Source organism: Cynoglossus semilaevis, chromosome 19, assembly GCF_000523025.1.
Source record: "Cynoglossus semilaevis isolate Cse_v1.0 chromosome 19, Cse_v1.0, whole genome shotgun sequence".
Lineage (NCBI taxonomy): Eukaryota > Metazoa > Chordata > Actinopteri > Pleuronectiformes > Cynoglossidae > Cynoglossus > Cynoglossus semilaevis.
Genome location: NC_024325.1, coordinates 866,203 through 877,469, shown reverse-complemented (window position 1 = coordinate 877,469; position 11,267 = coordinate 866,203). Strand labels below are relative to the sequence as shown.

Sequence of the window (11,267 nt, the reverse complement as noted above, 5' to 3'; positions counted from 1 at the left end):
ACAGCCTTTGGGAGATTTAAATAATATAAAGCACTGAGCTTTTGAACAAACAGGATAATTATGGCCTACAGTCTTTGTGTGTCTCGTCTGGCACGGCCAAGCGGAAAGAAACATGTTATTACCACTCCAAGGTTCTGCAAGGAGAATTAGGAGAAATAAATGTTTTATGTGGAAGGATGGGTTGACGGTGAATTCCTCTGACCAAATCAACAGCCACATTTTATTGCGTTCATTAATTTCCTAGTATAGTTGCCCAGAAACCCACATGGCACATGAGCACACACAAACACATTGTGGGATCGTTTTATCAGTTATTTGTAGCTTATTTAAATCTATTTATCATGCTTAATTACATGCTCACAGTTGAACAGATATTAATTCTCAGGCATTAGCTGCATCTGCCGCCACTGATACATAGGTTAATTAAATGCAATATAAGAGTATCTTAAAGATTTGCTCATTTGTCGACCCAGCAAACACATCAAGGTGCCGTTCTTTTTAAAGGACTTACATTGATCTGTTCGCTAATTAAACCTTATCGTGACCTAATTGGCTCTCTCGTGTCACTGCAGAACACAGAGTCCTGTATTTTGTGTAAATTCTAGGTCTTAGCCTATTATATGTGGATCTGTTGGTAAAAGCAGAACAATATCAACACAGGGGAAAGACGATCTTGCGCGTCTTCCTCTATGTACAGTGATGCAACACAGCTGTTATATTCAGTGAAGTGCTACTTTATATCCTTAACGCCAGCAGCATGTATGCGAAGGTTTTCATCATTTAGATCACTTCATCCAAAAAACATTTAGAAATACATAGTCCAGTAGACTGGGCGAGGATTTTCATCGTTTGTATGCGAAGATTCTTCATTTGTAACTCACTAGACTCAATCAATCAATCAATAAATCAATCAATCTATCAATCAATCTATCATTCTATCAATCAATCATTCTATCAATCTATCTATCTATGACATGTCTAGACCTGTACATCCATTCATTTGACCGTTTGTACGTTTGTACGTTTATCATTGCTGTGATTTATCAACGCAGTCAAATACACTTTGTTGTTATTTACGCACACTGTAGGAAAGAATTAAAATTTCATTCAAGCACCTCTCGATCAAAATACTGCAATGCGTTTGCACAGGGCTTCACCTTCAGAACAGCTTAACTGAGTGCAGGTCAGTTAGTAAGTCAACATCTGTACAAGGTTGTTGCCCTTAAACCACAGATTTCCAAAGTGGGCTGAGGATGAGATTAACAAAATGTGATGGTGGTTTGGACGGGTTTTTTTTTTCCACAATAAAGATGTGTAAATAAAAATGTCCTTTGTAAAAGTTTAAATCAAAAGCTGACATTTTAATAATGATAAATGAATGTGGGCTATAATTACAAGACTTTTTCCGAAAGCAGGGGGAATTCGGAGTGCGGCAACCTGGGACACTGAAGTGGGTACGTGGCCAAAAGAGTTTGGGAACCTAACTTATTGTTTACAATGTCCAAGGTTTTTTAACCTTTTAGTTACTGTATTTTCTGGACTATGAGTTGCACCAGTGCCCTCTAGTGGCTGTCAGTGTGAAAATAACGAACATGTAAATTTTCAGTGGTACAGGAGTGGCATATACTGGTACACAAGCATAGAGTGCCATCTAGAGGCTGTCAGTATGAAAATAACCAACCAGAATTTTCAGTGGTACAGGAGTAGCAGATACTGGTACACAAGCCTAGAGTGCCCTCTAGTGGCTGTCAGTGTGAAAATAACAAAAGTGAAATTATATATTTTAATATATAAGCTGCAGCTGAGTATAATTCACAAACCCAGCCAAAGGATGAAAAAAAGTGTGACTTATAGTGCGGAGAATATGATAGTTAATTTTATGTGTTAATCTTTTTTGGCCGTGGCTTTTGGCTATTTCGCTGGGCCATGTTCAGCTGACTGGCCTGGAATTATTACAGTTGTGGTCATGCAGGAAAAAACGCTGAAGATTTACTCACCAACAGCAGCTCTGCGTTGTGGTTGTCATGTAAATGAACAGGTCTGGAACAAATCTTCCAACCCTGAGGCTTTAAGAAAACTCCACTTCCTACAGAAACACAGCAGAGTGATGATGAAATTTAAAATTGAAATACTGGCCTGCAACGTGTGATTTTCATTATAAGGTCACCTAATAGCTGCCATCGGCCTTACGGAGCCAAAATGTGGCAGTGCACTTTTACTTTCCCCGGTTATAATTTCTAGATGTAAATATATACTTTAACCTGTACACTCCTGCCTCCTTACACACCACACTGCTCTCTTCTTCAGCTGGCTTAACAATAACTAAATGTAATTTATTTAAAGATAGTGTTGTCACAAAACGTCCTATACTATTTTCTTGTGGATAGGGTTGTGAAAATGGGCTTCTTCGGAAACAGCTCTGTTGAAAACCTTTTATTTTTAAGGCGGTTCTTTGCTTGTTTGGGAAAAAGAAAGGCCGTTTGCAGCAAGTCCACATTAGTTTGATACAGAAACAATTTGCGAAGGTGCTGGTTTCATTTAAAAAACTCCTGTGAGATACTTAAACTTTAATAACATCCTTTTCTGTAATACAGATGTTGCACTCGAGCATGCCAAAGGTACTGCATATATATAATGCGGATTTACTTCAATTTAAAGAAGCCACCTCAAGCCAGAATGTATTATATATTATTCATTATAATGAATTGAATATGCTTTTTCAGGCAAGGTAAAGCCTATCGTAACAACAATACACTCTATTTTTTTTTTTTTTTTCTCTTTTTCCTTCTGAACCCAGATGATGAAAAGCCCAAGTAAAAACATGGACGGATGTTTCCACAGTCCAGTTACTGTAGCATCTTAAGCAATTAGTGAAGAGAATAAACTGGCAGTCATCTGGCCGTTTAAGCCTCAGGTTAAATTATGCTAAGCCTTTGGAGCCTTGTATAACAAGTGAACAGAAAGTGCCAAAAACAAATGAATTTCTCAGAACTGAAAGAAAAAAAAAATTAAAAAATATAGAAGTAGTTTAGAATTCCAAAAAAAAAAAAATGAAAACATGTAGAAGTAGTTTAGAATTCTCTGCCAATGCCAAAACTGTAAAACAAATGAATATCCAACGTACAGGAAATTCATCTTTTGCCCATTATATAACCTTTAACTGTGTTCCAATTTAATCACGCACCTTAAAATCAAAAGAGGTCTGCCATTTGGTGTAATGGTGTTTTTTGAGCAGGTGCAAACCGCTGCAACAACCATCATGCATATCACCGTCTCCTAATACGCCATTACTAAATTGCGCGCTGCAGCCTCACACATTTCACTATAACGGTAATAACACCGCATAGTGAGAGTTTGGAGTCTAAGCTCTGATTTCATTTCTCCATGCTGATTTGTTTACATAGAGATTTTCAGCAAATATCCTAACCCCCATCCTCAGTCAGAGACTGCAGATTGATGATTAGGTGAATGCACACCCAGAGCCCTAATCACAACATTTGAACAATCTACTGCCAGAATGTAAATTACCACACAGGACACAATGTGCTCAATTCAACTGGAAGAGAAGAAAATAAACAAACAAACAAACAAACAAAAAAAAAAAAACAAAAAAAACAAACAAACAAGAAAAATAAAACCAGGAAACATCTTTTACAAAACTAGAGGTTCACACAGTTGAGGTAAAAATCAACTTTTAGAATGTAATTTCTTCTAATGTATTCACTATTCAGCAATGATCTCATTTGTTTAGCATAAGAAAATAAAATATATAATAGACTGAGCAGCTCGATAGCAAGCGCAAACCGCCAGGTCTACACAACATTGTTTTTTCTTATCTCAAGGCAGGGGTGTCAAATATAAGGCCCGCAGGCCAAAACCAACCACTGGGAAATTAAATAAACATATACATATGTTTATACATATACATATATATACATATACATATATACAGTATACAGTATACAGTATATATATATACAGTATACAGTATATATACATATACATATATACAGTATACAGTATACAGTATATATATATACAGTATACAGTATATATACTACTAAATGGTTACTAAATGGTTAAAGACCTAACGCCCCGAATGGGAAAAAGCCTTTACCCAGTTTCAATAAAATAAAACAGATTATTAAAATCTGGCAACAAATACAATTAATTGGTTTGCCGCTACAATTCTTTTGGCCATAACTGTTTTTTTTATGAAAATTCCATTGTGAAAGGCAGTACAGGCAACATTATTGTCAATTTTTATGCGCGTCTAAATCTGGCTGCTTTACTGGACTCGTATCGAAACATCTGTGTTACAAAATAAAAAATTCCATCCACAGCTCTGCAGCATTTACCTGGTTGCTTCTCCATGTTCCCAGATCCAGCCTTAAAACCAGAGGCGACAGGGCCTTTACAGTAATGGACTCCAGACCATGGAATAAACTTCCCCTAAATGTCAGAGCTGTCCAGGTCTATAAACAATTTAAAAAAAAAAAAACAACAACTCAAAAACCAACCTTTTCCTGGCGGTAAGCTGGAAGTTGGTTTTGTTGTTTTAAAAGAAAATGTATCGTCTAATATTTGTTTTACTGCATTATTTATAACCGCATCATTTTTTCATACTCGTTGTCAGCTTTTGATGTTGGTACAGAAACATTCAATGAAGGTTATGAAAGGTAGTGCACACCAGAGGGGAATAGTCCGCTTTCACTGATAATGCTAATTAATGTCTGGTGTTTATAAAAAGCTAAGCTGTATATGTCTATAAATTCACTGCACAGATCAGTCTGTGAGACATTTTAACTCTCCTAGAGTCTTAGAGACCACATTGAAGGCTGCAAGTTAGTAGAAACGTGTGCACGTTCCTGTGTGCGCCTCTGCCTGTCCTCTCTCGCGCTACTTTTTTCTGACACTATCTTCTAAAACAGACTGTGCCATCCTCAGAAAGAAGCTTTTAATTGCATTTTCATGTAGGCGTTTTATGGATGTGTTGTCCCCCAGGCAGGTGGGAAAGTGCTCTGAGACGACGTTTACATGCTCTGCAGTGCATTGGTGCCCCACCAGGGTAAGTGGGTCTGAGTGGAGTGGTGCAGTGGAGAGCGCACATGGGCCTGTAGGGGCACTTAAAAAAGCCATAACAGCTCGCCTATAAATAAATGCATGGGAAAGCGTTCCTTTCTCGTGGTTGAGAAGCCTTTAACTTTTTTGGTCGAGCCAAGAGGAGTCATTTTTTCATAACATTGACGACAACATCTCATTTTCTTGGGCGGCAGTTTTCTTCATAGGTAAAACAGCTTTACATTATAACCTTAGAGGAGAAGAGCAAGACCCCAGAGAAGATTTGAGGATGTTGTGAAAGAGGAGTTGGAGATAATTGATGTAAAAGCTGAAGTGGCAGGGGCTGGGGTGAGATAGAGGCGGAAGATTCGCTGTGGTGACCCCTGAAGGGAGTAGCAGAAAGAAGATGAAGAAGACCCTGATTAAAAAATTTGGCAGAATGCTTCGTTTTTAAATCATACATAAATGCCCTAACTGAAGTGGTGTAATCTAGGGAATAGATTTGTTAAATAATATACATTTGAATTTAAATGTGGTCTTTCCAACAACAGGCCTGCAATTTCTTTTATTTATAGAGTTTTCATTCGGCACGTAAAGTATGTATACATAATGTAAATCTGCATAAATATATATCACTCAAATGTGGAAGTATAATGTGACAGACCCTATGGTGTCTTATCTATGGCATGAAAAGTCTGACCGGTTTACAATGTGTGTCATTTACTTCTTTTATTATAGTATTTTTTATGAATGTTTATCTGTAGTTTAACTAGTAATAATAAAACTGTACTACAAGTACTGCAACAAGCTACTTTCTTAAAATATTCCACTACTGCTCAATACTATATGTAATGAATTACTTTTTGTTGAACCAGACCAGGCATGTTTGGCTTTTTAAGCCAGCCTACTAAACCATATTTTGTTAATTTATTAATTTATATTATCATATTATACTGCTGCCTTTTCCCTGCAGTGCTTGCATTTCCCCAATAGATGGAGTGAAAAAGGCTAACGGCGTTTTAGCATTTTAGCCACTATGCATGACTTTTACATCTCATTGATCTTGATTTAATTTGCGTTTGGGTGAACCCAATGTGACTTGGCATTTTTTTGAATGTAAGTGCGGTGGTTTGACATTTCAATGGAATCAATATGAACAGCTGTATATCCAATAGATCCCCGTTTCAATCAGTTATTATTGCTGTGATACACTACAGTCAATACGTGTATTGATTGTAGTGTATCACAGCAACACAGACCTTTGAAGACTTTCCATGTCTTCAAAGCACCTTAAGCCTAAAATACCATCTTAGTACCCAGTATCCCATTATATATGTATGTAAGTATATACGTATATATTTATATATATATATATACAAAAGGTCCTTGATTAACAACATCCTTGACCTACAGCTAACATCACCATCTCTAATGAATTTATTAAGAAAGCCTTGTTCCATCATTCCGACATACGGTTCAATTATGGCTCCCAAGCGTAACTCAGACTCTTCAGATGTTTTCATGTCCAACATTCTTATGCTACCACTGTTTTGCCACAGGTGAGTGTCATAGTTACATAGTGTTTTTCAGAAAAATCAAGTGAGGTTGCATTGTAGGAACGAAATTCTGGCGTAAGTCAAGGACACCCTGTGTTAAAATACATATATAAATATATACATACATACGTACTTATGCTTAAGAAATACACTAGGAATGTATTTATTGAAATAGCTCACCTTAACTGAGCTTGAATTGCAAATAGATCAATGTCGAGTGATTCTGTAGTACCTTGGTCTATACAAATCTAACCGTTTTCTAACTCAAGATGCTTGTTCAGGAAAAACACAATTATTTTCAACTCCCGTTTGGGGAATTGCTTCACTTCTGCTCGGCTGCACTGTGGTTGATCAGCCACATGTTCAAGATTCAATCATGAATCAAATGAACCAGTCCTGAGTGTATTCATACAATTGCATTTGAACAGTTTGCAGGAACTGGAAGACTCGTCTTCCACTCGTACAGTAGTTTCGAATCATGAGAATCTTTCATTGCCCTCTTTATCAACTAATACACAAAAGACAGGAGAGCACATTCAACAGACATGTGATTAGTTTTCATTGAACCTGTTCTGATGAAGTTAAAAGTGAAAGAGAAACTATACTAACAGTCCGATATTGGTCATTCAAGTCGGTCTGTGCGTTCAGTGTTATCTTAGTATTCAGATCCTGTCATTGTACATATTTCTTTGGGCCTTTTAGGTCAGTGTTATCCAACCTTGGGGTTGTGACCCTACACGTGATCGCCTGAATTTCAAAGGGGTCGCCTGAAAGGTCTAATTATTTGTTAAAAAAATCCAAAAAAAACGAATAAAAATACTTTTTCAAATACTGTATTTTCCGGATTATAAGTCCCCTCGGAGTATAAATCGCACCAGCCAAAATATGCATGATAAAGAAGAAGAAAAAAACATATATAAGTCGATCCGGAGTACAAGTCGCACCAGCCAAAGGATAAAAAAGTGCGACTTACAGGAGTAGTAGTTACTAATACACGAGCCTAGAGTGCCCTCTAGCGGCTGTCTGTATGAAGATAACAAAAAAGTGAAATTACATATTTTAAAATATAAGTATAAGTTGCAAACCCAGCCAAAGGATAAAAAAAGTGCAACTTATAGTCTGGAAAATACGGTAACTACTATTCTTTTTTAAAATTATGATTATATACACAACACACAGTGTTAAACAACTGTATTCCTTAACTTTCATGAATATAAATTGAGTTCAAATAACAACAACAACAACAACAACAACAACAATAATAATAATCTTACTGGCTGCCACTAAGGAGGCGCTGTTAGGGATATGTAGTTGCTCTGGGAATGGAACGCACTCACCCAGCTCTCTGCTTTCAAATCCAGCCTGCTATCAGCTACACTATGGAACCACAAAACTACTGGAGCTGGCACATCTTGATTGACAGATACGATCACGTGACTACACATGGAACAGCTGCTGAAATGTCTATGGGTTTCGAAATTTGTAATGTCAAAACAGGGTCAGAAGCCATAAAAGTTGGGATCCACTGTATTTGGATCAACTGAAATCTGCAGCCAGTGATGTGTAATCACAGCTGACACGCTCTGTTGGAAAACACCGGTTGCCAGGTCAGTGATTTTCTCTTTACTGCTCTTTTTCGTTCCTCTGCTTCCCCTGAGATTCCGGCACTGACAACCTCAATATGATTCCCAAACAATTTATTTTATTGTTTTGATCTTGCGGTACAAGTGCTTGCTATGAATTACCCATGTTAGCTGGGAAAGTGTCACAGGAGTGTGGTGTAGAAAATAACAATGTGGTTCATGGTGTTCCGTCCTGGATGTTCCTCCCACATGCAGCTTGCTCTCGTTGTCTTCCCTCTTTGATGCCTGCGATAAAAACATTTACGCATAAATCTTCTCCAACTCTGCCTTTCAAAAGACTTCTTTATTTTGACTTTCTTCAGAATTATACTTCCTCCCACTGTTTTAAAAAGAACAGTGGTTTGTGGATTTCAAACAGTCAGTAATAAATTGGCATGTTGTTAACAAGCCATCGTACAACAACAACACCGAGCCATGTTTCCGCAGCATTGCCACCCAAAGGTTTATGTTGGAAGAAATGACTACATAATGGTGTTCGGAAAAAGAATCCGTAGCCCGGAGGGAAATATGTGTAACAATCCTCAAATGCTAATGACATACTCCATGTGATAACACTTTGTTACAGCCTAAATTAATAATCTCCTTCTCTTCCCTCCCTTCCACTGCCAGAAGGCTCCGTCATTCTCTCAAACTAATTCGGTTACGTTTTAACAATAGCCAGGAGAAAAAACAAACATTATATTCTGGAATAAAGTGCAACTTATTAAAGAATGCTAAAGGCTTTTTACATTGCTACAAGGACAAAATGGATTTGTGTTAAAAGAAGTGATAATATAATAATACAAAAAAAGGAATACAGCTCTTTGACTGAAATACTATTTTTGTACTGTATCAACTCTGAGGGATTTTTTTTGCAGTTAAAAAATGTTTTATTCTATTTTTAAAAATCATTTTTATTTAGAAAATACTATATATATACATATATGTATATAAATATTTTTTAAATATTTTTTAATGACTAACCTTTATCATTGCATTTTATGTAGGGATGTCTAATGATATCAGCCAACCGATATTATCAGACAATTTTAGCTTAATTATCGTAAAAATCATTATCAGTTTTTCTTCCGATAATGAAACGCCGATAACGCAATGCCAAGATGATGTGACCTAAAAATAGTTGTGACGAGAAAATGAAAGTGAAACTATTATAAAATGAAATGTGTTCTCTGTTCTTAACCCAAACGGCTGCATAAATCAGTTCATATCGTAATCGGGACTAAAGGGTTTAAACAATATCGGCCATCCTTAATTAATCGGACATCCCTAATTTTATGTAAACATAAATATGTAGCGTTCATAGTTTGAGCAGAAGGGCAGTATGTGTATGAAGCAACATCTCTGGGTAGATGATGTGACCTAAAAATAGTTGTGATGAGAAAATGAAAGTGAAAATGAAACTAATATGAAATGATATGTGTCCTCTGTCCTTAACCCAAACGGCTGCATGAATCGGTTCATATCGGAATCGGGAATAAAGTGTTTGGACAATATCCTTAAACAATTGGACATCCCTAATTTTATATAAACATAAATATGTAGCGTTCATAGTTTGAACAGAAGGGCACTATGTGTATGAAGCAACATCTCTGGGCGGAGAAGAAAACAGTCGATCTGTGGCAAACCACTGCCAAGTGATGTGAACGAACTGAAGTTAGCCATGGAACATACAGGGGAAGAGCAGCATTATTATTTACTGTTATTCTCAGTGACAGTTGAGAGCATTAACCACACTGTGTAGTGGGTTCAGATGTAAAGAAACGTAAGAAATCAAACGTAAGACTCCGTACTATCTCCTTATACACGAGCAGGGACTCGAACACCGTTGGACACTGTCGCATGTGCTTCGGTTGAAAACTCCCACCGTATAACCAAGCATTGGTGTTGGTGAGGAATGGGGCATGATATTAAGGGCCTAGAGTATTTGAACAATAATCACACAGGCATCCTGATGTAAAATCAGTGGCGGCCCCTGCCTATTTTACCCGAGGGCCAAATTCATTTCCCTCCACTTGCTATTCGTCATGCCTACTTCTTTATATTTGGCACTGAGCAAACACACAGTGAGAAAGAAAGCATGAATTCATAAATTGTAAAGCAAGAAGAAAAAGAATGAGAACCCCTTCCGGACACTACCCAACGTGGGATTTTGGGGACTAGGTGGTATGGGTTGTACATAGTAGACGTACCACTGTACATATTACTTGAAAAGGTGGAACATTTAAAATTGAACTATAGAGGACAAGTACAAAAACAAATTAAATCAAGGCACCACTAGATCATGTTTTTGTAAAATGGCCGTTATACCTTAAGTTTTACAGTCTTGTTCTGTTTTTAGTTCTGGTACACCAAGTCACCTTGTGTGGTCTGCAAGTGTTTTACTGCCTTATAATAAAGTCCATGCTGCTGAGTTTCTTAACTTGATAAATTCCATTTACAACAATTGTAATTTGAATAAATAATAATCAATTGCAGAAACATATATTATTTACATCATGGAGTAGCTACATCTATACAGTCTCAAAGTTACAACCAGCCTTTGCTGATGTGGCCCCCCCGGTGGAAAATAACAACCCTGACTTAGAGGGAAGGTTATCTAGATGTTTTCTGTTGGTCCCAATAAACATGTTTCAAAATATAATAAAATCAAATACAGGCACATATAGAATGCAAAATCCAACATTCCACCAATAGAATGTGTTGTCGAATAAGAGAATCTGTTAATCACACATATTTATGTCCAGACAACATAAATTACATGTGAGTCTTTATAACTCGTATTTTATTTTTATTCTACCTATTATTAAATCCCTGATGGGCCAAAAACTGAAAAGATAAGATAAGAAGTATTTTATTTGTCCTACATGGTGGGTATTCACAGTGGGAAGAGGAGAGTACAGTGCAGCTGATAAAGATGTACAGTATAGCATAGAGTTATAGTGATAGAGATATCAGCTTGTTGTTTCAAGTTTGCAGATATACTATGAATTGTTTTTGCATGTCAAAA

At 36.8% G+C, this 11,267-nt stretch overlaps 1 protein-coding gene across 1 annotated transcript in view; it reads right to left on the bottom strand.

Moving 5' to 3' along the window:
- The window catches only part of LOC103394755 (roundabout homolog 2-like), a 133,780-nt gene that overhangs the window by 106,343 nt on the left and 16,170 nt on the right, over positions 1-11,267 (bottom strand). The window contains exon 3 of the mRNA XM_025065561.1: positions 1,998-2,086. The gene's annotated coding sequence lies outside the window, so the exon portion shown is untranslated. The remainder of the gene's footprint in view (positions 1-1,997; positions 2,087-11,267) is intronic.